This window comes from Nyctibius grandis, chromosome 5 (genome assembly GCF_013368605.1).
Source record: "Nyctibius grandis isolate bNycGra1 chromosome 5, bNycGra1.pri, whole genome shotgun sequence".
NCBI lineage: Eukaryota > Metazoa > Chordata > Aves > Nyctibiiformes > Nyctibiidae > Nyctibius > Nyctibius grandis.
In genome coordinates, this window is record NC_090662.1 from 26,871,787 (window position 1) to 26,898,302 (window position 26,516).

The 26,516-nt window shown below is 39.8% G+C and overlaps 1 protein-coding gene across 1 annotated transcript in view; it reads left to right on the top strand.

The window, feature by feature from the left end:
- CADPS2 (calcium dependent secretion activator 2) overlaps positions 1-26,516 on the top strand; it is a 337,802-nt gene that overhangs the window by 73,356 nt on the left and 237,930 nt on the right. The window lies entirely within an intron of this gene.

Sequence of the window (26,516 nt, forward strand, 5' to 3'; positions counted from 1 at the left end):
TACCGTGAAGAGTTTTTTTAGAGAGGAACCTCCTGGTCCCTTCTTTCCATGCAGCTGGGCCAGCTCTCATATTCTGCTGTGACCTCCCAGGCGTGCTCAGTGCCTATGGCCACCAGTGCAGATCTGTAGATGTGGTTTTAATTGCCTAAGGGACAGGTCCCATTCCAAACTAAGAGGACAGTTCACTGTACTTTTTGTAACATCAGCAGTGTATGGCTAGAGAATTTATTTCTCACTCTTAGCAAATGGTACTGCGAATTCATTTTGTCTCATCTAACTTCAAAGTTGCTCAATGAATCACAAGGGCTGTATGTTAAACTTGTATTTCTTTTGAGGGGTCTTCCTCCATATTTCAGTCTACCACATCTTTTTTTCAAATTTTTTAGCTTTATTTTTTATATATTTTTTGTCCTTTTTCTCTGTCAGCTATTTTTTGCTAGTGAATGAAACTTTTCTTCATGGAGAAAAAGATGTGACATATCCTAGCTTGGTTTTTATCTACATTAAATTATGTTGCAAAAAAAAGACGGGGTGGACAAATGGTTTCCCTGTTGTACAGAAATGTGAGAACTCAGTTCAAGTTTCTCCAGATCACAGTCTGATCTGTACTGTGGCAGTTGAAATGAAGGAAATCTCATAAAAACACTTGTGAAAGGATGGGGATGGGTCTAACTTAGTTTACAAGTCTGCAGGTGAAACAAGGGAATATGAACATTAACGAGGTACTACGTAGGGGTGCGAGAACAGTATTGTGGTGGGTTGACCCTGGCTGGACCCCAGGTGCCCACCAAAGCCGCTCTATCACACCCCTCCTCAGCTGGGCAGCGGAGAGAAAATATAAACAAAGTCTCATGGGTTGAGGTAAGGACGGGGAGATCACTCGGCAATTACTGTCACGGGCAAAACCAGACTCGACTTGGGGAAAAATTAATTTAATTTCTTGCCAATCAAATTAGAGTAGAGTAATGAGAAAACAAAAACAAATCTTAAAACACCTTCCCCCCACCTCTCCCTTCTTCCTGGGCTCAACTTCGCTCCCTATTTCTCTCCTGCCTCCCCCGAGCGGTGCAGGGGAATGGCAAATGGGGGTTGCGGTCAGTTCATCACTCGTTGTCCCTGCCGCTCCTTCCTCCTCAGGGGGAGGAGTCCTCACACTCTTCCCCTGCTCTACCGTGGGGTCCCTCCCACGGGAGACAGTCCTCCATGAACTTCTCCAATGTGAGTCCTTCCCACGGGCTGCAGTTCTTCACGAACTGCTCCAGCGTAGGTCCCTTCCATGGGGTGCGGTCCTTCAGGAACAGACTGCTCCAGCGTGGGTCCCCCACAGGGTCACAAGTCCTGCCAGCAAACCTGCTCCAGCGTGGGCTCCTCTCTCCATGGGTCCACAGGTCCTGCCAGGAGCCTGTTCCAGTGCAGGCTTCCCTGGGGTCACAGCCTCCTTCGGGCATCCACTTGCTCCGGCGTGGGGTCCTCCATGGGCTGCAAGTGGATATCTGCTCCACCATGGACCTCCATGGGCTGCAGGGGGACAGCCTGCCTCATCATGGTCTTCACCACAGGCTGCAGGGGAATCTCTGCTCTGGTGACTGGAGCACCTCCTCCCCCTCCTTCTTCACTGAGCTTGGTGTCTGCAGGGTTGTTGCTCTCACATATTCTCACTCCTCTCTCCGACTGCAATTGCGCAGGTTTTTTTCCTCCCCTTCTTAAATTCGTTATCACAGAGGCACTACCACCATTGCTGATGGGCTCGGCCTTGGCCAGCAGTGAGGTCCGTCTTGGAACTGTCTGGCATTGCCTCTGTCAGACATAGGGAGAGCTTCTGGTGGCTTCTCACAGAAACCACCTCTATAGCCCCCTCTATCAAAACCTTGCCATACAAACTCAATACAGCTATAGAAGTTGTTAGAAAGTAATCCTTTTTTCTATATAACTGATGAAGAAGTTAAGACTGGGAAGAAAGACAGTTTGGAAGATGGTGCAGGGCAAGGCTGAACTAGTTAGCTGCCCAGCAGTAGGTTTCAGAGGAGTGGGATGTCTCAAGATGCTGAACGTGGGGTAGAACATAATGTTTATGTTCATTCTTTCAGCATGCTGTGTAAGAAGCTTCATGTGTTAGAGGAAGTAGCCTGCCCTTTGGAAACGATGTGACAGTGAATAAAAATGATTTTAAAATAAATGCCTAAAGAGTAACTGTCCTGTTAAGATTTACTTTGTGTCTCTTGTTAATGAGATTTTTTTGAACACTTAGAGAACTATGTTTTCCAGCATATCTGCTGTTGCAGTGAAGGGCTACGCTTAATAATCTAAGATAGTCCTGTAAAATGAAAGGTTCAAATTCTCCAGCTGTTTCCAGCCATTCACCACTTTGAATTAAGTGTACAAATGTTCCAGCTGTCCAGTTTCAAACAGAGGATTTCAAAGATCTTGACATCACTGTCAAAGCTATAATAATACCATGGGCTAGTGGGATCTTCATCCCACGTTAATACACTGTGAGCTCATCTACCAGCTGTAATTTAGTTCTTTAGTCTTTTATTTTTGTTTATTCCACCCCCCAATTCCATTTTCCATTCTTTCCAGAGATTTCCTTCCACACTTGCACAACCTTTTCCAGTTGTGCAGTTAGAGTCAGCATTTGCTAGTCATTTTTCATTCTTTTCAGGATTGTGGTAGATAGTTACCAATATGCAATATTAGATTTAATGAATGTTGCAATGCTGGAATCCAGCTGGAGACTTAGTTCAAGCTACTGCTCCTATTCCATGCATTTTAATCAAATTTAATGCATCTTACTACGTATTCTCATATCATCACTTATGTGTCTCTTGTGCCTTTTTCATTTGCTTCGTTACTCATTTGTTGAAAATATTAATCTCTATTACTTCTTTGTGTGTTCTGTTGCTGCTGTGCTCTGATGCTTTCTCATCTCTGTCTTCCACATGTGATCCAGTACATCTCCTGTTCTATGGTGTTGGTAGTTTGAATTATGGACATTTTGCTTGTTCCTGCCATACAACATCTCATAAGCTTCAGTGTTAACTTCCTTATATTTTAGTTGCTGAGCTACAGTTGGATTTTATCTGACGTGGAAGGAAAAAAATACATGGTCTGCACAGTAATTACTTTACTCTGAAAATGATTAATTTTTCTTTAATCCTATGCAGTAGTTATGGTTTGAGACTTACTACAATATTGCTTGCAAAGCCAGGCTATTCTCATTACAGTAGTTGATTTTCCACACCCAGCTTTTTAATGTTGAGTGTGAAAGAGAAAGTTTGTTTTGGGCATGTGACACAAATCTTGTATCACTAGTTGCAGGTGTTTTGAGTCACTAAATCTGTCTAAATTACTGGGTTTGTTCAGAATTTGTCCTCTTAAGAATCTAAGAGTAAGTTCCTAGGATTTAGGGATTTACTATAGCTCAGTATTTGATTTACTTTTGTAGAAGTATTTGCTGAAAAAGTAATTTATTTACTAAGTAAATAAGTATGAATTTCAGCATCAGTTTTACTGTGTTGTAAGAGGGTCATGCTCCTGTGTCAGGACTACTTGGGAAGGTTTGTAGTGGTCAGTTTTGTTGCCTTATCCTCCAGCATTTTGTCTTTTCTAACGCTGCTGTGGTTTGTAAGACTTTCTGTTAATATTCTGGCATTTTTTTTCATTTACCTTAAAGATCTAATGGGAAAACAATTCCTAGCAAAAGTTGCATAAACTCTTTAACTCTCCAGAAATGGTTATTTTCATGTTCTGCATAATCTCCCTCTAGCATCCCACCACACTTCCTTAAAGTCTCAGTGAAATTTAGCATGATTCGTTTTTGTATACCTATAATTAACATTGTCTTGAGGAATTATTTCCTCTTCCATCCCAGTTTTAGAGAAGGTATGGAAATGTTTACAGTTCTCTTTCTGTAATCACTCTCTCAGAATTAACACAGGATTTTTTTTGTGGAAAATTCCATTACAGACATTGAACCAGATTATAATTGGTAGAACATCAGATGTTGGTGATGCTTTTTGGATAAAGAGAAAAATTCAATCATATGGCAGTTTATTATGAGTAATTATATTGGACACACTGCTAAGTGTAAAATTAAGTGAGAAAGTGACTTCTGAAATCAAGTCTTTCTTTGCATATTTCAACTCTTTTTTTTTTTAAAGTTATCAGTAAAATAGTAGATAATCTTTCATTCATCAATTCTTGCATGCTCTTTCATTGAGATTGGAAAATGCTCTTGTGCAGAGCCCTAAGAGGTTCATTCACCACCTCTAATATACATACCTTTGGTAGATATGTATATACCTTGGGCTAAACTCACGGTGCTAATTCTTTAGTCTTGAATGTATGCAGTCTTAGATATTTGTAGAATGGGTGCTGTCACAGTTTAAAGCTGGGCTGGCTATTAACCAGGTGGCAGATGCTCTCTGTTAACCCTCTCCCCCCCCTAAGGGAAAGGGAAAGGGAAAAGGGAGAGAGACTTATGGGTTGGAAAGTTAAAACAGTTTTAATAAACTATAATAATGAAAAAGAGTATAATAACAATAATAATAGAAATAATCAAATATATACAAATATATACAAAGCCAAGACTGAGAGCTTGGAAATCCTCCTCAGGCAGAGTTGCTCCCCCCAGCACAGACAGAGGGGAAAATGCAGTAGCTCCCCCCAGCACAAACAGAGGGGAAAATGCAGTAGCTCCCCTGCCATCACACCTGCAGGCTTTTAACTGGAAAATTGGCAAAGCTGGTACCAATCAGTGGGAGACAGGAGGGCCCCTCCCTCCTGGGCCCCACCTCCAGGAGGCAGTGGGTTAGTGATAAATAGGAAAGTGAGAATGACGTGTGTGGGATGGAATACCTCGTTGGTCAATCTTGGGTCACCTGCCCTGTCTGCTCCTCCCTGCAGCTGCGACCCCCCTTCGGCTCTTCACTTGTAAGCAGTGAGGAATTTAGCAGTGACCTTGGTTTCTCTAAGACTAATTGGCCTGGTTTGGGCCAAACCAGGACAGGTGCAAAGACCTGTAATGAATATTTCAAATACTGTAAAAACTTCTTCAATATTGTAATGACTGCAAGTTCTCAGCTTTTCAGCTCTCTGCTTAAAGCATTGTGCAGCTGCAAGAAATTTTATGTACTGGTGTTTTTCCTGTTTTTCTTGCTGCTTCTTTTTAAATATGTGGTTCCAAGCCATAATTACTGCATGCTGCTTAAATCTGAATGTTAAATGCAGGATCCGTAGCAGTTCACACTATGAGGGGGTTTCAGAATTTAAAATGAGGCTTAGTTCAACTGTACCTGTTTGCCTGTGAGACAGAGATCATATTTAACTTAATTTCTATTTAAATTCAGGTGTTGTGGTCCTTGGCAAATTAAATTGTTGTCTGCCACTGTCAGGCAATAGGAAAGAACTGAGGTGTGGCCAATAGTGAAAACTGATGAGGCAGGAGATCCCTGTACAACCCTAGCTAATAGATCGGCACTGCCTGGCTTGGGGGGAGGGTTTAGGAGGCTTTAAAGAAAAAGTCAACTCAAAGTAGAAAACAACCAAAATCAACAATAAGAAAGAGCAGAGGTCCCATGTCATAGAATCATAGGATTGTTTGGGTTGGAAGGGACCTTAAAGATAATCTAGTCCAACCTGCTTGCCATAGGCAGGGACACCTTTCACTAGATCAAGTTGTTGAAAGCCCTGTCCAACCTGACTTTGAACACTTCCAATGATGCGGCATCCACAGCTTCTCTGGACAACCTGTTCCAGTGACTCACTACCCTTATCATAAAAATGTCTTCCTTCTGTCCAGTCCAAATCTACCCTCTACAGCTTTCTAAATGGTAAGAAAAACCCTTTCCCTTCCCTCTCCACAGTGGGGGTAGGTGACACCTTTCAGCTTCTGCAGTAAGTAGAGCAAGTGTCCTACAAATATATTCCTCCTTCGGTACCAAATCCTGAACTGCCAGTGCCAGCCATTGTGGGTAATGTGTTGGCAATGGAGGAGCAGGGCGTGAATCCTGACTGCATGTTGCTGTTTAAACGTGCACAGGTGTCTGTAGGCACATCTCTCCTAAACCTGACTGGGCTGCTTTGGTCAGTCTTTGCTCATGCAGCCTCCCTTCCCTCTCCTCTTGAGGTCGGGGACACCTTCCTTCCATGTGCTGCGGGTGGCATACAGGAAGGATTCCTCGTAGGGTTTGGCAGCTGGTTGAGGTGGTCATGGTGTGAAGCAAAGGTGGCCAACCCCAGTCTTGGACATATTCAGAATGGTTGATATTGGGCTGTTAAGGAGTTTGAAAGTTCTACAGAGACTGAGAATGGAAGAAAATTATATGTAAAATAATCCTGTGAAAATCTGCCAGTGTAGATATGCCTGTGATAATATCACTGTTTCTTTGTTTTGATCAAATCTGTGTGAGCATTTACAGGCATCCTGAAAATGCTTTCCTTCCCTTAACACATAGCAGTTGTTTGGCCCATAGTGGAAGCACATGCCAGTGTGACAAAAACATTGATTATTTCTTGCACTTATCCTTAGAAAAGGATGAATTGTGTTTATTGGAGCTTTTTATATGAAGACATTCTGATGTTGGATTAGTCTGAAAAAAGTTGACATATTTCTATAAAGGAAGGAGTGAAGCAATGATGCTATTTCTGCCTGTAATTATGGAAAACTTGGTTTGAAGGTTCTTTGTACGTATGTCAAGGAAGTGAGGGGCAAAAGGATCTTGCTGATGAAATTGCAGAAAAGATCAAGCTTTCTGGACTAAGTGGTATTTTGGTTGCTTTTATGGCTTGATTTTTAATATTAGCTATTTTAGCTACACAGTTTTTATTGAAGGCAACAAAAGGCATAGTTGATCCTGATGAATATTTCAGCAATGAAGAAGACCCCTGAAGGAACTGAAAAGCATTCATTAGAAACAAAACTTAGTACACACAAAATAAATCATAACTGTTGGAACATTGTGTTTTGATATTATTGAGGCAAAATAATGGAATTGGTAAACATTTGTTTAAATACATTAGGATAATAATTTTAGAAGCTAACTGGGTTTCAGGGCATAAATTCACTGTTTTCTGCTTCTGTTTGTTTTTCTCGAAAGTCATAATTAGCACACATATGTATTGAAGAATATGGGCTTTTTGCTTTGTTCAGATCTTCAAAAACCTGAATACTAGGCAAACTTGGGATTTGTTGTTGATACAGTCTCATTTGGAGAAGCTGTTTCAACAGGACGTTTTCTTACATTAGCTTTAGGATAACCTTGTGTTTTGCCTTGTGAGGGAGCCTTTCAACAACAATAGGTTTATAGTTGCACTTATCAGCACTTACACCATTAGTTTCCTTCCAGTTGCTTTAAAACGTTGGCAAACTTAAGGCCAGTGTAATGTTGGCATGGGGGCTGTTATTTCGGGGGTCTGGTTTAGGCCAGCACTTTGAAAAGCTTCACAAAAAATGTTTTTAGGCCACCTTCAAGAAAAAGGCATAACGAAGGTTTATCTAGGTCATGCATTTCATTGCAGAAGCTCTATCTAATGCCTTCAACGTTTTGGATCAGCAACCACAATTTGGCGTGTAATGGAGATTGTCTCAGTGTTAGCACTCTAATTATTTTCCTCAAAGAAGTGAGGGGGAGATAAGATACAACAAATTAAAACACGCTTTACATGATCTAAACCTCTTCCGTGCTAAGGAGAGACCTGATAGCGTCAAATTGCGGGCTTTGCGATGCACAGCATTCTCTTGAGAGAGTGTTGTATTGCTCTTGCATGGAAAGTGTGTCAGTGCTGAAATCCTCTAGTCTCTTGCTTTGTAAATAGCTACATGTAACTATATTCTTTGCGTTTTCAAAGACTGGAAATCCTGTTTTCAGTTCCACCTGTATGGTGTCAGAGAAGCAAAGCGTTTTGCTGTACATCTGCACAAAACATAATTGCTAGCTGTTGAAGCTATGTCTATCCAGTCTCTTCGGACACTGATACTTGTGGATGATCAGTATGAATTTGACTGAGGATGTCATTCATACAGTTTCCGTTTCAGCATTACCAGTGTAGTCATAACAGACCTGTATTTCAAACTTCTAAATGAGGTAGGTAGTTGATGGATGGAGTTTAGTGCGCTAATTGTACCAATCCCAATCTTTTCAAGTGGTGTGTGTTGATAGGAAGAGAGGAAGAAATGACTCTTTGAATTTAGATGAAAAAAAAATCCCAATAATGAGATCCTTTTTGTTCATTTTGTGACCACTGTTGTTCCAGGCAAATAAGGAATGCCTTGTAGATCAGACACTACACTGCAGAAGTAATTAGTGTTCGGTAGTAAGGTTTGTCTCTACTGTAGTAAGCATTGTGTGACATTATTTACTTGTGTGTTAGGTAAATTCTGAATGTCTGTTAATCTGAACCAATTAGAAAACCAGGAATGGCATAAATTATTATACAACAGTGAATTTGGTCTGCCTTGCTTAATTATTTTTCTCCTAATCCCAGTGTTGTTTTACTCAGTCTCAAAGGAAAACAGAATTTGTCTGGACGTTGGTTTTGCACAGCTAACAGCATGTTGCACTGAGACATGGACTATACACATTTTTGTTGATTTTGTCGTCTGGGCAAGTAAAAACAGTGGAGTTTTTTTCATCTAACCTGATACTAATAAGAAATGTGACCGTTTAACATCAGTGCTGCAGAAATCTTGCAGGAGATACCAAAATTTTGTTCTCTTTATTTAATTTGGAAATCATTATTTGGAAGGATTTTTATTTCACTAGATGATGAAAGGATGAAAACTCTTGATCTTTTTAAGTTATCTTTCCCACTACTTTTTCCAGGTCTCAGCATAGAGCTCACCTTAAGGCCCTTTGGAAATGGAAATAATACTGCAAAATATTTCATTAAAAGAGTTATGTTAATGCCAATTTCCTTTGTGCATTTATATTGTGGTATCTGTGTGTTCCAGTCAGCAGTATCTCAGGGACTCTCCAAACTAATGGGGAGCAACAGGACACTTTTTTTCTCCTTCCAGCAGTCAAACAGATCTTCAGCCCATTCTCTGACTTGCTGTCTTCTCCATGACCAGAGGGAGACATGCAGTTTCACATTAATAGTACATTTGAAGTTTCTGAAGACAAGACAAGTGAAAATTTCCGCAAGATGCCTATGGACTCTGTTTGAGCCAAAGTTAGTCCAGCCAGGGTCTCTTTCTTCTGACTCTGTAGGCGCTGGAATTTTCTCACATCATTTCTTCAGGCTTCAAGTTCTGATTAGAGATCCGCTGTAGAAAGTTGCCATATTTTTCTAATTGATCATTCCACTGAATTACAAGCAACTAATAGCTAAGGGATGTCTTGAAACTAAAAACAAAACAAAGAAACAAAAACCCCAAATGCAACCCACCAAGCAAACAAATAGTAAAGGAGAAGACCTCCTATTTTATGTACCATGAGACTGAATTTCTAGGACTGGTATTTAGTCTGGATATTATTTCATTTACTCTTAGATTTGTAGATGATGGGATAAATAACTTCTGTTTGCATATTTTGATTGAACCTCTCTGTTACTGTTTTACTTTGTGATAGAAAGCTTTACCTGTTGAATCCTTAGAGATGTGTCACTTGTCAAAATCTTTTAAACTTTAAAGTAATGTCTTGGAAAAGTGGCATTTTGTTCTTAATGGTGAATTGATAATCTCTGAGTAAACCAAGCTAGAGAGAACATGGCAGCAAGGGATAAAAAAGGTCAGCAAATGCATGGCTGAAATCCAGAAGTCAGTAAATGAGAAGTGAGGTTTTAAATTCTCACTGATCTCTCTCAACCCCATTTCATTTCTGTTCTAGTGCTGATTTCAAAAGACAACAACAAATTCTTATATCCTGAGAATTGTGGAGGCAGAACACGGACAATGATGATGTCAATATTTTCTTAGTAATTGTTTTTAGGTTTTGATTGATCTACATTTCCCACTATAAAAGCCAAATTGGAAAAGAAGATTCTTCTCAAGCTTTTATTTTCTGAAGTAAGCTTTATGGTGCCATAGAGATGGCTTTTTCTATTTCATGTTGCCTTAAAAAGGTTTTACTCCTCACAGAGCAAGAAAGAGGTTTCTTCAAAGTTAAATCCAGGCATAAAGTTGCTATCCACCCAAGATTCTCGACAAGAAACAACATTGTCTTAAACGGAGCATACTAAGAGGAATAGATTACCCAGTTTGTTCCAGTTAGTAAATGCCTGCTTTGAGCACTGCTAATGTACAGTAACTGCCTCATTAAGGAAACTGTTCTTTCCACTTGGCCTTGCCATCAAACCATTTCCCCTAGTTTCCTAGTTCAGTTTTTCTTATTAACTTAAGCTCATTGCTTAGCTTGCTGTTTTTTAAATGCAAATTGTACAATCTCTTCTTTTATTGTATTACCCTTTGTATAAATGGGTCTGTCTTGTGCCTCCTTAGCAAAATAGAAATGCTGAGCAAATTACATATTCTCAATCTGTAGTAAATTATTTGATATCAGGCATTTGTTATGGTCCCTCTCTGGACCTTTCACTTTTCTTATTTCTAAATTAGGCTTCCAGACACAGCCCCAAATCCTGGTGCAGTTCTGATACTTTGTACTGCTTTATATTATACTCCTCTAATTCCCCTCACCCCGCAAGGTGACGGTCCTTACTGAAGTGAGTGATCAGCAGGGATATGAATGTTAAGGCTGATGTAAAGGAAGGAGGATTCACAAGTGACCGTACCAGGGTAGGAAATACTGTGGGCCTTGGAGCTACGTCTGCAGGTGTTTTGAGCAGGTGTGTAGGGTGGCTGCACACAGAGCTGCCCTGCCTGTAGTACCTTGGTTAGCTGGTGCAGAACCAGCTTCTGTCTGTCTGCTTGCCGGCACGTTGTCATGGAGGTGTACTCCAGCGTTCGGAGCCGAGTCCCACACAGCATGCCTGCTTGCATAGCTGCCAGTGACTGGCAAGATGATTAAAGACACTGCTACTGTCTAGTTTTTTTTTTTCTTCTGAAACAAAATAGTCAAAAGATGCAGTTCTGCATCTATATTCATATGGTCCTAGACGTGCATATGATTTCTTTGGTCATCTTCTTTCTCTTTCTTCATCTTTTCAGCAGTGATGGCAAAATAAATGTTAAGATGTTCACCTGTGACATGCTACTAGGCCAGCACTTCCCAGCTAGAAAGCTGCAACTGGGTACTTGGGCCTCGTGAGCATTGCATACCTGTCAGCGTTTTCCATCAGTTTGGAATGTCAGCGTGCTGGCTCACAGCTCGGCATGAGAAAATAAATAATCTCCTGGGGGTGAAACTCTGATGTTTTTGTTACATTTAAGTTTTCTGTTCTTGGTGTACCTTTCCTAAAACCAGGAAAGGTTTTCCTTTGAGACCAGCAGGCATCCTTTGTTTGGTTGTGCTTGTATCTCTGTGTTTCACTGTGATAAATATGCACCATGAATAATCGGTTATTCTGCTCATCGTATGCAGATGCTACTGCAGCAGAGCCTTCCAAATCCAAGTAACAAGTACTTTAATCAGAGATCAGATTTTATTTTCAATGAAATCCAACATTTTCTCAGACCTTTCTTCCTGACCAGCATAAAATTAGCCACAAATGCATACTTCTCTCCCTGTTTTGAGTCTATTCACTTGCAAGTCTTCTAGAATCTCCTTTTGAATAAAGAGAATATAACTTTATCAGTTTATATACAGAATTACAGCTTGTTTATTTGGTCTGTCTTAGTTCCTCTCCTTGGTTTGTTTATGTCCAGACAGTCTAGGATGCTGTGGTAGAAATCTGTGGACAAATTACAAAAGTCAGTATCCTGTTACTGTCCCTGGTCTGTTTTACTGGTTGTTGCTGAATGCAATTCAGTTTTTAATGCCTTCAAGAGTATTTCCTCTATAAGTAGTTAAATTAGATGGAAACAAAATGAAACAAAGCAAAGCAAACTGTCTAGTTCTGTATTGTTTTTCTTTCACTGTCGTAATGAGCGGTGGAACATGCAATGTGATCAGTCGTATTGAAATGCCCACGTCAAAGCCCTTTGGCTTTACCCTCTCGTACCCTTTACCTCTTTCTGCACCTTCCTCCAGGGCAGTGGTGCAGCAATTTCTTATTTGAGATAAATCTGAAAATTAGAAAATATCCTTTATTTTTGCCATTAATTAAGAAATAATTTTATAATTTTAAAATCTAACCTTTTGTAATGGAAAACAAGTTACCTTTTTACTTGGCTTTCAAGATTTTGGTAGCTCAATAAAACTTAGTGGAAAACTACGAAAAAAACACAGAGCCCAAATCTTTTACAAAACTTGATTTAAAAAAAAAAGGCAATGAACAATTACAAATTTCCCAAACTTAATAATATCCAAGCAACAGTGTCAGATCAAAGTCCAAGGAATTCAGTATCCTTTCTCAGATATTGCCAGATCAAAGGAGATGTCTGATGAAAAATACCTGGGCAGGGGCGGCCCACATGATGATTTCCGTGAGTGTTCTCCTTGATTCCAGTCATCAGGGCTCAGGGACATCCTCTACTTGGCCACCTTTCCATCACTGGTCACAGCATAAGGCAATTAACCAGCTCTTCAATTTTGTCTTTCAACAGCAGGAAGAGCTTGTTATTACGATGTTCATATTTTGTGCAGGCAGTCTTCTGTGTCTGGAAAATGAGACTTGCATCAATTGTTAAAATGTTTCCTTTTCTTGTTTCTCAGGTTTCTCAGAAGTTTTTTTGGGGGATAGGAAGGAGGAATGTGGGTGAAGTTTTAGAAGCCCTGTAGTCTTAGCTCCGGAATCAATTAATTTCCTTGTCCTTACTGTAATGGAGCTGGTTTTAGTTGCTATTCATCCATTCCTTCTCTGCTTATATTGGGAGGGAATGATGGACTTATGGAAGGGGTCTTAAAATACAAAATTTCTTCTTCTGGATAGTGGCATCCTGTCCTAACAACTATACAGATGTTCAATTGTGAAAAGACCAAGCAGGCTGGTCCTTGGAGCCCCAATAATGATGTGATTTGTGTAGCTGGAGAAGAAAGTTATTTTGAAATAAAGGTTCTGATCTCAGGCTTGCAGCAGTAGTTGGTGATTAATTGTAAATGATCCCTGTTGCCTTATTCCAACTCTCGTCCTTCTGACTGTGCTTCAGACATGCAGCAAGTACAACTGAGAAAATTAAACAAGGGAACGAAAAGAAGTGATGCTTTCCATTTAGCTCCCTCTGTTTCTCTGCCTGCTTTGAGTTGATGGATCTTCTGTGCCTTGCTCCTGCCAAAGGACTCAGAGGGCAATAACAGTGAGCGTGTGTCTCAAAGTGTGCTGGGAACCCACAGCTCCACCACGGCTGTGCAGCTCACCGTGATGCTTTTAGCTCTGTTTCCCGCTTGGACCACTGATCACATCCCTAAAGGCACACTAGGGAGTAAGCTAAAGCTTTCATCTTTCAGCATGAAAGAGATTTACCACTTTCCTAATCCAACTAGCAGTGAGTACTGCTTCAGAAAGTCGATCTCTGCTGATGATGAATTGATGAAGAAGGAAGAGTGTCCTTCCTCCCTACTTGGTTTCTTCTCTGAGCATGTGAATCGCTTATAACTGCATTTTTCCTTCACTTCAGAGAAGGGTCAAAGAGGATGGACCGCTTTTCTATTTTTGTGTTTACATTTCCATGAACATTTCCGTTGAAATTAAAGATGAACTTGATACAAGTATCTGTACCTAAACAGAAATACAATTCTTTTGTACAATGGCTGTGACGTACAGTGTTAACTATACCAACAGCTGTATACCTTCTTCATATTAGTCATGGTCAGCTTACTCTGCAGCTCAGCTGCCACTGATGCTTTTTTTTTTCCTTCATATGATGGCTATACCATCAAATCTTTTTGTCTCTGAAGGATTTTCAAATGCGCAGAGCTGAATGGTTAAAAGTACATGTTTGTCGTTTGCTAACAACACGTTCTATTATCATATGATGCATCAGATAGGGTACAGGAAATCTCATCATTTGCATGTATCATCTGAGTGAATACCAAAATCTGCTGTGAATCCCATTGCCCTCAGCTGTCTCCTCAGTGCAGTACCACTGTTGGGAACCACTTCTCACCTGAGCCTAAAAGACTCTTCCAACTGTAGAAAAGCTCCTGATGCCACCGTTGTAGTACTCTGAGTGTAGTATAGTTCAACACCAGCGTTGAAACAGTTCAATGACGGTGTTGAACTTCAAAGTTAAGATTGAAAGGAAGGACAGAGCCAAGACCACACCAATTGCAGGCCCTGAAGAGAAGATGAATAGGAGAAGTCCAAGATGAGTTGTCACACTTACACAAGTAGAGAGTTTATCACTGATAGAGGAGTGAGCTTTAAACACACAGGACTTGTGGTAGTGGCCGTTGGCCCAGATATGTATGAATGCTGAAGTCCTTTTTGTGGATGACTCTGAAAACAAGATGTCACCCCAGGGTCTACTTGAAAAGTACTGCTCTCTCCTGGAAGGATGCCTTTTTGCTGGCATTAAGCAAGGATAACTCTCCTACGCTTTGAGGATGAACCCAGAACGAGTATGTAGCCTTTGTTTCCTTGGCAATATCACAAAAATGGGTCTGAGAACTGCAAGTAGGCTGCTATCCTTCCGACGTGCCAGCCTGATCACCGTGACCCAACATGTGTGCAGCTTGTATCTAACTGCATCCTGTAGGTCTGCGAAGAGGAGACTGAATTGTCTGCCAGCATTACAAGACAGGCTGATGATGCAGAGGTCAGACTTTGGTAACCAAAAAAATTGCAGCGAGAGAGGAAAAACTTATGTGTGAGGGTTGTCATAACCATTTAAAGACAGCCTGTGGAAAAAAGATAAGGCAGAGCTCTTTGAATAGGAGTCACAGAGAAATTTCCAAGCAGTTGAGAGGAAAATGTTTTAACTCTTTGTGGTTGTGAAATGCAGATTTTCATTCTACTGTTAACTCTGAGAAGACTAAGTTGTGTGTATCACTTCAGAATCGGATTGATCACCATGGGTGTCTTCAGGCTCAGCATTGTTTTATGGCTCTTAATCTGAATATGCATAGTTATTTCTTCTGAATTTTACAGTATGAAGATTCACAATGGCTATAGGCTTCACAATAATTCTTTCTTTAAACCCAGTCTCCTCTACTGAAAGGGAAGGTACGTCTGTCTTTCCTCAGGTGAGACAGGAGGCAATCGCTGCTTCCAAACCATGTTCATATTCAACAGTTAAGAAGTTGAGTAAGTGGTCCTGAAGGTTTGAAAAAACACGTAGGTAAATAACCTGTGCTACAGGGACTGGAATAACTTCAGGTGTCAAGGAATGAGACATTTCTTTTAGAAGTAGTACACGAGCCCTGTCTGTGTGTGAGCCCAGACCTGAACCTTTGAAAAAGTAATAATGACAGTGAATACTGGTGGCAGGGGAGTCTGCGAAAAAGGAGCTTGCGTAGGCTGAAAGTTGCATTCACTGTAAGCAGTAATGAGAAGTCCTTCTAATTAGTTTTAGTTTAGAAGGGGGAAAAAAAAACTTTTTTAGTCAAAACTCTTAAAATGTATTGAGGTTAACAATCTAGAAAATATTACTTAAAACAGTCTGCAAATTTAATTTTTGGAGATGGTCTTGATTTGTCTGTTAGCCTAAGTTAGAACAGAAGTTAAAGAATGTTAAGTTGATGCTGTTAAACTGTCAGAAAAGGTTACGGTTAAACAGCAGTGTGGACGTGTTAACAGCTTTCAGTAAAGGCAACTTCCCCTTTCCACAGAACAGACTATGGCAAAGGAGTTGATGATTTGAAAAAAAGAAGTCTACTTTTCATGTCAAAATAATGTTGTAGACAGCCTGTGAGATGGAATTTGATTTGTTGCCTTCAGCACCAAAAGCATGACTCTTGACACTCATACTATAGCAGTGTTGCTTCTTTTTTTATCACCTTGTTCTTTCTCTGCATAGAGCAGGTAGCAGAAAGGTCTCCTCCATCTGCTGCATGTTCAAATGTCATTGCTTTGTTTGAGGAAATGCTCAGGACTTCAGTGTCTGGCATTCTTCTGTTTGGATACCAATGTAGTAATAGAATAATATTTATATTAAGAATATTTGAACTAATGGAAGTGTTTAGCTCAGTCATAAGCTCATTGCAATTCAGAGATTTGGAATAAGTACAAAATACCTAAATTACTGTGTTTTTTGGGGTCTGGGTTTGTTTTTTTTTCTTCTTACTTTGTTCAGTAAGCATTATGGTGAAAGAAGGTAAAGTGGGTCTGGAATATATAGAAGCTTTAAAATGGGGGTCTCAAAAAGCCACAATGACACTTTTTAAGATTATTTCTGTGAAAACGTTCCTGGAGCGCTTGAGGTAATTCACACATAGCTCTGTGACCCAAAGTGATCTAGCTGTTACCTGTCAGCTGGATCATGGCTTGGGCAGATGCCCTGAGCATGGCCCGGTAGTAAAACAAAATGCATTCATGAAGAACAGCTACAAGGGAGGATGTTAAACTGAAACTCAGCACACATTTAGCTAATTAATAGAGCTCTAGCAAGGGACTCATCACATTACAGCCTACAGAAATTTGTTTATTCTAGACTACAGTAGCATATCAGGCTATATTCTGGAGAAACACTAAGGTTCTGGTGCTCACATCTGGATTGACAGGGATGTTTAAACTAGAAATCCCCTTCAATTCGTTAGAAGATCTGTGCCAAGTTTCAACATGTGCTGTGCAAGGCCCGGAAACCCACCTTCTCCCTTAAGAAGTTTCAAATTTTTTGAGTTCCTGAATAATAACCAGACATGATGTTTTAAAAAGCAGAATTTAAAATGTTTTTTTCCAGTGGTCATCTGTTCAGTTGAAGGGGGAATAACAGACCAAAACTCCTTGGGAATTTTCTATGCAGTTATTTAGAGTTCTAGCATAAAGTCTGTGTTTTACACAGAAACTGCTGGTACTGCCTTACCTTCTGTGAGGGGTGGGTTTGATAATCAAATGCATACTCTGCAACAGAGGGCTAGTGAACTTAAATGGCAAGAAGCAAGAGGCTGCCATAAGTAGAGCTGAATGTTTGTTTCTTCAAATTTGCATAACTAATCGACAGCTCATTAGGAAAGCTGAAAGCTCGATGCAGGAAAATAAACTCGGTGCAGCAGAGGGAAAGTATTGTTACAGCATTTGGGTAATAGGGAAACTTCAGCCATGTTAAAAAAAATTATCCTTCAGAAGGGTAGATGGAGTGGTCTGTCAGGAGCCCTCGGGAATAACTTTCAGCTGGGTTTGTTGGTGTTGCCACTCGTTTCGAACAGTAGCCGTGATTCTGCAGCATGACGCTTCACTGCTCTAACTGCAACCAGAGCAACAATAAATCTTGTTGCTTGTTCTGGCTTCCTTCTCTGAGTGATCCTGTTGTCCCTCTCCTGGGTCTCCATGCCATGTTGGACGGCTGCGCTGCTCACTTGCACAGGGCCGCGACAAGCAGAGTTCTGGCCCCAAGGGATGCCGCTGGGTGGGCTTGTGAGTGTTGTAGCTGGTCCAAGACCTCTAACGTGCTTGAGGCACCCAGTGCTGCTGCGCAGGGTCCCTCTGTCTGCTAACAGCATCCTGAGACACACTTCTGGAACAGAAACTCTGGCCAGGGCAGTGTCTGCTGTGTCGTACTGATTAACGAACAGGGTAACCAAGGGTAGGGAATGAAAGGATGTGTCCAGCCTCAAGGAAAAGGTGTAAAAAGCAAACAGCCCCGCCCACAACAAATCCACCTCAAGCACCCCAAAACAAAAAAGGTAGTAATTATGTTAAAAAATAACTCTAATCATATATGTCTTGTGGCTATGCATATTTTTTTGTGAGAGCAACAGGAAGCGACAGTCTGAAAGATAAGAAATGCAGAAAAATTAGCTTCATAGATAAAAGAGAAGGCATCTCATGAAGGCCACTGATTTAAGTTTGAGAATGGGAGAAACTTGTTTCTTAATTTTTGTTTCAAAGAGGGGAAAAGTTATCATGGAAAAATTATATTTAGATGGCTTTGGTTGGAGATTTCATGTAACTGGTCATAAAATACCATCAGCTTTTTTAAGGCTTCTTGCAATGCTTTTCCGTATAAGATAGACTTCTAAAGTGAAGGAACTCTTTTGGGTCATGTAAAAATAGGATTTAAAGAGTAGAATTTCCATAGCAGCATTCTGAAGCTCATCTTGCCTGTTTAGCTGGCCCTGTGCCTTGTGCTGGGAGCATTTCATGATGTTCTTGAGGAAAATGTTGCAGGGAGGAGGAGGTTTGTTAAGAACTAGCAAAAGTTTCAGTAGTCAGAGGGCTGTATGAAAAAGATGGGCATCACCCAAGCCAGAAAAGAACTAGGTTGCTGGTACCTAAAATTAGAAAAAGATTGTACCAGATTTTTAGAGAGTAAACTGTAGGAGAAAGCAATCACTTCGGGATAATACATTGTTTGTAAATGAAAACATAACATCATATCTTAGAAAAAATAGGAAAAAATTGTAAAAATCAGTTACTAAATAGTAAAGAGAAATCTAAACAAATAGCAGTTAAGCAGAGCATGTAAATTAAAAGCTGAAAATAATTTCCAGTAAGTTCAGCCTTAAAATCCAAGTGAGTAGTCGTGCAAATGCTCCCTGTAGTCAATTGAAGGGGACAGACATCTTCAGGACGGTGCAGCATATTTTCAGATGGCAGGAACCAAACTGTCATCTGTAGAGAGCAAGTGATAACTCTTCAGAGGGAAGACTACTCAAGAAAGAAAACAAAACAATAATTATTCTGTAAGACTTTAATTGCTGTCTACTGCTGCATTTGTTCCATCTCCAGAAAAGGATATAGCAGAACTAAGAGGGCCATGGGAAAGGATGTCATATATATATATATGTGTATATATTTTATATTTATATATAAAACAGTTTGCAGGGCTCTTCAGCAAGGCTGCTGAGTAAATGCAACCACTCTTGCAGCTCCTGAAATGCAGCAGAATCGCTGACTTCCTGAAGCTTAAAAAACAGGTGAGATTCACTGGTTGTGAGGGTAAAAATGTATGTGGAGAATTAGGAGCTGTTTAATAAAAGTTGATTACCCACAAACCATGATTGCAAATATGGTGGGTGAAAGCAACCATATCCCGGAGGAAGGAAGGCCTGCAATTAAACTAAGAATGAGTGTAAAACAGCTGGAAGGGGCAATTATCAGTATAACTGAGAATATATGAAGCATAGGAGATTGATAAGAGAAGTATTTATTGAAGGTGGGGAGAAAAAGAAAAAGAAAACCCATAGTTTTCAAGGCAAAGATGCATGTTCTCTGCCTTTGATTTAGCACTTCATATAGTTCATAAAAGAAAAAAGAGTGCTATAAATTAAAATGCCAAACGTGTTCCTTAGCATCTTCTGTAACTACTACCTGTAACTACTATTAAACCAATTTTAGTCTAGCAAAAAGAGACAGAGCTTTTATCTATTTTTCTTGTTAACACAAGAAAAAAATTAATATGACAGTAATTAATGTGACAGTAATTAACTCTTTGGGTAGACTTCCATAACAGCTGGTTGATTGGAGCCTTTAAGATCAGAATAGGTACCTTCTTTGATATATTGGTTAAATATAAGCTAGTTTCCCTTGAGTTATCAGGCACATGGTAACTGAGTAAGATTCCTTGCTCCGAAGGTCAGATGTTTGTCTTCTAATGATGAAAACAAGATCAAGTCAAGCTTGCAAGCAATTTCTGACTTTAGGAACTATACTAGCAATAGCTTCTCCAGAGTTTTTATCTATTTTTCTGTCTACTCTGTTGTCATTTCACCTTCTGTAAGGCTTCTCTCCCGTGATTTGTTCATACTCTTGTTTATGTATTTAGATTAATGATCACTGGTTAGAAAAGGTTAACATGCCTTGGAGGAGGATTAAGAATACAGACTACTTCCTCCCAGGTGGATGGTGTAATATCACTAGTCTGGAGAGCCAACTCTTCCCATGTCTCGGCTGTAATAGGAAGATGGAGAAGGTTCCTTGACTGAGGACAGTCAGTCTCCTCATTGATAGAGAATTAATTCTTCTAGGAAATAGGAGATGTAGTTTTCATTCTCTCCATCCCCATCACCTTATTTCATGGATAAAGGGGCTTCTCGTCTGTGTCTGGGAGAAGTTATTTGATCATTTCTCTCCAGGACAGTGTTCAGGACTTTGAGGCAGGTTAGGTTCTCCAGCTTGATGCTTCACACATGAGCTCTGAAGAGGAAGAGGATTTTTAGATAGGATCCCTTTTCTCTGTGTTTAGACATCTGTGCACCATGTAATGTTACGTCAAACCACCTGGTACACTGATTTAGCATATGGAGGCACCTAGATCAGGGCTCTCCACTGCATGGTAAATTCCCACCATCAGAGCACCAGGGGCCTTCTGAGGTCTGTCCCTGAGTTTCTCCAGCTCCTTGCAGTATAGAGAGCATCTGTGGCTTCTCATGTCAGTTTGCCACAATTACTTCAATAATTGATGATTTGAATAAATGGACAGAGTGAAATTAGGTTTTTATTATGTGTATGTAAGTGTTTTCAAAGACAGTGGTTTGAGGATTCAGTCAAGGCAACCTTAGTGAAAACTGCCTGTGGAAGGATTTCTCACCCCTGTCTCACCGTCCCTGCTGCACAGCCATGCTGTGAGCCAGACTCTTCTGTAACAGAGGTCCTAAAACTTTGTCCACTCAGAGATAGCAAATTTCTTTTTTTAATAAAAGGCAACTCCCCCTCCCCCCGCCACACTTTTTCACTTTCAGATATGAATAATCATGACTCTGTTCTGACATGTGAAAGAGCTTTACTATTATGTGCTCCACGTACTGTGTAGCTCATGATTCTTACAAACACAAAGTAAAGTGAACCTAATTAAACACGTGCAGGAATGAAAAAGGAAAAGTCGGGAGAAGGGGAGAAGCCACCTTTGTGTGCTTGGGATACATATCTATAGTACATTTCTTTCCTACTCCTGTTTGCACAGATTAGAAAATGTAACTTTTTTTCTGCAATGTTCCCAGAGTTCCCAACTAGATAAAATGAGAAAAACTGAATTACTGTCCTCTGATCCTAACTGAAATACCAGAAGATGTCATCTAAAAAGATGAGAAAGTCAGTAGCTCAGTTCCATTGGGTTTTAGATAGATGACATTGATTTCTTTTCTACGGTTGTGTTGGAATCAGAAATTCATATTGCTTATATAGCATTTAGACTAAAGTCTGTTCAGTATAATGGATTATTCTGAAGTGCTCTCCAACCCCTCAGTCATTTCTTCTCTGAATAATGTGCCAGAATGGAAGCCCGGCCTCAGGTTTACTCTAAAATTAAAGACAAACAAAAAACCACTAGATGAAGCATAGTGAATTCGAGCATAGTATCCAGAAAGTTCTAGCAAATTAGGGGTAGCTAAGCTACTTCTGGGCTGGAACCATGCAATATTTGATAACATGTAACAACACTGCCTTTTCTTTCACATTGTGACTTGCTTATCAGATAATGGGCATAATGTTCATAAATGGCCACTGTTCATAAACAGTGTTTTCGATGAGGAAAACAGTGTTGTGGACGATGCTTCTGGTGTATTTGTTCAGTTTTGTGGTTACTTCTGAGTGTGTCTGGGCAGGAAAGAGAAAGGGACCTGGCTGTATTTCAGTGGCTGCTGCATGCCGGGTCAGGGGAGACCTCTGATGCGGGGAGGCTCTGTCTTCCTGGATGAAAGATCTCTCGGGGATCTTCCAGCAGGGAGCAGACCCTGCCTAACAGGGAATAAAGAGCAAACTTATTTTCCTGGAGACCAGGAAGCCATTGAAAGTTTCTAGACAATAAAACAAAACTGTGGGGAAAGGGGTCTGCCTTGAAGGGCTTCTTGACAGGAGATTAAGTTTTGAGTTCAAGGACTGGTTTATCTTGATTACCTAGTGGATCTGAGTTCTCGGTATTCAAAGTTTCCTTCTAGATTACTATTTCAAATTTTTTTATAAAACATAGCTTTAGAATTTGGAAGCTTTGATATTTTCTGATGTGCTCAATTTAAACTGAAGGTGGGACAAAGTTGGTATAGCGTCTTATCTCAAATGGGATAGGTAAAGGCAGCTGTTATAAAAGTAGCATCTTGCTTTTAATTAAACACAGGGAAGTATTGCCGGAAAGCTACCATGAACCTTATTTAAATTAAAGCCAAGTTCTCGTCAAACTTCAATATAAATCTGTTTCTGTTGCTGACATTAAGACATAACTGCCTTTGCTGAAGTTTTAATTTAGGGTTTGTTCAAACCTAGCAGTGGCTGCTCAGCTGGATGTTGTTTTATTTTGGTGTCATCCTTTGCATCTCAAAAGAACAAAGGCTGAGAGTGACAGTGAAGTTTTCATCCTTTTTGGCAATGTGTTTATGAGCTACCTCTATGATAATTTCACTGCCAGTCTCTTACTTGACGACATTGCAGCTTTAATTGCTTCCTGATTACAGGAGCGATGCTGCACTTTGCTCTGTGCCTGGAAGCTTCAAGATTTTTGCTATAATTTAATGCAGACAGATTTCAAATGCAACCTGCCAAATTATATATTATCTTGGAAGTTAAAGGTGTTGAACTTGGCTCTGTCAGCGTGTGAAGAATTACCTGCCAAAACCAATTGGATGCACTGAGTGAAGAGAATGAAAGCAGCTCCAGGTAATGCCGAGGCAGCTTTCTTGTGTTTGCTGTAGCTTACGTGTGTTGTTGTAGATGCGTGCGTCTTCCTAGCTGTGGCGGCTCCACTGACACGTGCTCCGGGACGTGGCAATGCTGCTATGCAGCTGTATTCCAATGTGCTGGACTTTGTAGTTTCTATCTACCAATCTTGTAAAAACTCCTTCCTCCTTGACTTGGCAATAGAGAGTTCACTTTTTTCTCTTGTTGGGCAGCTATGTACTTTGTGACTCCAGCAAGTATTAGACTGACCTTCTAATAGGCCGCCTCCTGTTACAGTTTTGTTCCTTCTCTTAATCTTTATCCCTTACCTATTCAAGTTCCCCCGCCTTTTGCCTGTTTCATGATTTATGGGCTCAGTTCTTAGTGTAAGGGTGAGATAATAGGAATTGTTTCACTGAGTGGAAGCATTAATTCTGCAAAACCAACAATATAAATTCTAAATACGTGGCTTATTGCTTTTTTACTAACTGATTTTTTTCATTACTTAAATAGTGATCAAGATATATATGCAAATTCCACAGTAAGTTAATCTGTTTGTAATATAAGTGTCTTGGAAGGTACAATCATTTGTAGAAGTGGCCATGATGAGGATGTTGTTTCTGGCTGTCATAAAATTTATGATTAAAATAAAAAACCTTGAGGGATTATTCTGGGCTTTTCAGAGCATCAAATTAGAAAATCTGTGTTTGAAGATGGCAGAAGGCTCTTGGTATGAGTAATGTGTTTCAGAAGTTGGCAGACGAATAATGCAAACATTTCCAAATAGCCTGACACAGACTTGAGTTACCTTATTTATAAAAACTACTTAGATCAGTGCAAGTCGGCTTCTTAGGTAAGTAAGCGGGAAATATGTTTTCAGAATAGTCTAGAAGAAGCTGTAATAGAATGGTATGCATTAGTGGAATTATGACTAGAAATTGAGTGGAATAACAAAACGAAAACTAAAATGAGAAGAATTTCTGATCAGACTTTGGTTTTGCAGTGTTTAGGATTTAGCCTTAGAGGTGACAAGAGATAAACACTGTTCTTTCTGCGCATTGAAAATGCATTAGGATGTTGACTAATAGGCTAGTCACAATAACGAGGTAACTTAAGCCTTATCGTGGTGTAAGTAGCACTGTTTTTACAGCAGGAGGGTAATCTTTGTTTGCTTATTACATTCAACTTGTATACCATTTGCATTTCTTGCCAAAGCTCTTGACTGGCTTAGCCTGAAAATATTTGGGAATATCTGTATAGTTACTATTGGCATTTAAAAGAAAAAGCTAAAAAATAAGCATACCTTCCTGTATCTTTCTAGTTTATTGAAACCAGTGCCTATAATTGGAGAAAAGAGAAAGAGACTGAAGTCTTGTTAGTGCGAATTTGAAACAGGACTAGGAGCAAACCGGAGAAGGAAAACTTTTCAACATCATGGTGGTTTTCCTTTCTTTTTTCCACCCTCAGTTCTCTACCCCATACTCATTGCTAGGAACTGTTAAGCAAAAAGGTTCTGAGATTGAGAGTTTTGGGGGGGATTAGAGGGTGGGGCTCCATTACAAGAGCTGTATGAAGATTTTTTTTTTTTCCTATTCTACGTGCAATTGTCCAACAAAACCGTCCACACAATCTTGAAATACACCAGATTAGTAACTAGGTTTTGTCTTTTGGTAAACAGCCAAAGTTAGCTTTAAGGAAGAGGTTCCTCTGACTGTAATTTCAGAGTACCCCATTAACTGCAAGTGAAGTTTCATAGGTTTTTCTACTATTATCAGCATCTCCCTCCAGAAGCACAGACAAGGGAAGGTATCGATGTGGAAATGCTGAGGGAGGACGACAAAGCCATGTGGACATCTTCCCTATTACCCCAGCCTGGTTGCAGATTTTCTTACCTCAGCTCTAGCATCCTTTTGGACTTTATGCAATATCTGAACAGTATGGCCACCACGGAGGCCAGGGGCGGTGGGAGCTTGGCAGGTTGCAATTGGTGCTGTAAAAGGTCAAGGCAGTTACTGACTAGTGTGGCTGTAGGGAAGTTACTGTTCACTTTTGTGTCTTAAATTGTTTGCTCAGTTAAATCCTTGTCATAGAATGTACTGCTAGCAAGGCAAAATAACTGATGATTATATAGAATAAATAAATAAGAAATTGAAGGTCTTTCTGACTTGGATCATATATTGAAAAAGAATCTTTAAAATGGTCTAGAGAATACTGTAGTGGAGTGAATTAATATTTTCAAAAACTTAAGTACTCTGAAGAGAGAGCAAACTATGACTAAAAAGCCTCAAAGTTACCATTAAAGTTATTTGGACCTTGACATATAATTGGAATGCATAAAAATAGTCTAATTTATAAAAGTTTGCACTTTGCATGCAAAAATCTAGAGGGATTAAACTGCAGACCAAATGTTCATTAATCTTCCCATTGAAGCATTGCTGTCTGAAGTGTAGCCAGCTGTGTGATTATTAAATCTAAAGAAGGATTTAAGATTCAGAATGCATTTTGAAGCTTTTATGTGTATTATAACTTTTCGACCAACACCATGAATTGATCACCCTTGTGAAAAATTAACCAAGGAAAATGTATTGTTGTTTTCTGACACACAAAGATTACACTTTATAATGGGAGAGAGAAGGGAATGTATTTATGATAAAGGCTAACCTTTTAAGAAAGTTGTATTGGAATAAAAATATTTATAAGGCTACAGTTAACAGCTAAATCCTACATGCCACTGACTCAGTGTCCAACAGCTCTGTATAACCTTTGTACCACTTTCCAGGATAGAAATGCGTTATAATGAGTGATGAGATGGTATTGCTGTAAGAGAAATGTCCAGACAAATAATAATGCATTCTAAGTGTAAAAATAAAACAATTTCCCAAGCACTCCCATTTTAGTGATGCATTGTCCTTGCCTACATTTTCACTCATGTTCCATTATTGATGTCTTCCTCTTAAAACAGAAACACTTTGAAGTACACATTGTCTTTTTTGGGGGGGCAAGAAGGCAATTTCTGTAACACCAAATATGTTGTCATCGTGAAGCAAGTATTATCTATCACTTCATCTTGAACTTAAACTTGACTGTGATGTTCCATCCTTTTTCTCCCAAAATAATCTGAAGTCTTCTGTTTGGCCAGTTTAGAAACTTTCGGAAAGCATTTGCACCGCTTGCCTTGAGATGCTTTGTAGAACAGTCTGGACAATGAATCTTTGTAAGCTTCTCTGTCCTCATTGTGGAGAGATTCCTCCAGGGAGTGCTTCTGAGCAGAGCCTGCGTTAAGTGCTCTGAGTTTTCCTCTGGATGAGTGTGCCCTTTCCCAGCACGTGGAAAAGGGTTTAAAATGGGTGAGTAGCATAGCTAAACGTGGGTTGTAGGACTGTTTGTTCTTATTCTCTTCTGAATGGTTCTTTTCGCTTAGTGCGTAAATACAGATGGAGATACAATACTAAGACATTTCATTTTTCTCTTCGCTGAGAGTAGACGTTGCTAAGTTTTCAACTAGATGGGGTTTTCCTCCTTTAATCTTCTTGTTTGCATCTCTTTATTTACTTGTCTCAAATCTTACAGCTCTTGATGTCTACAGCAGTTTTTACCTTTTTTTTCTTCTGTTCAGCCTATTTGTTCTTACTTGCATCATTTTAGTAATGATGGGATTATTTTTTAAGCAGTTGTAGTGGTTTATCCTAGCAGCTGTTGAGTCATACAGGAGATGACAGGTGCAGACAGCCTCTCTTTTTGGTTTTGGGATGGGAAATACACAGCTGCAGTTCTTTCTCTGAGATCTTTCTCTCTGCCACTTCTTCACACTACATCTAATTCTCAAAAATACTGTT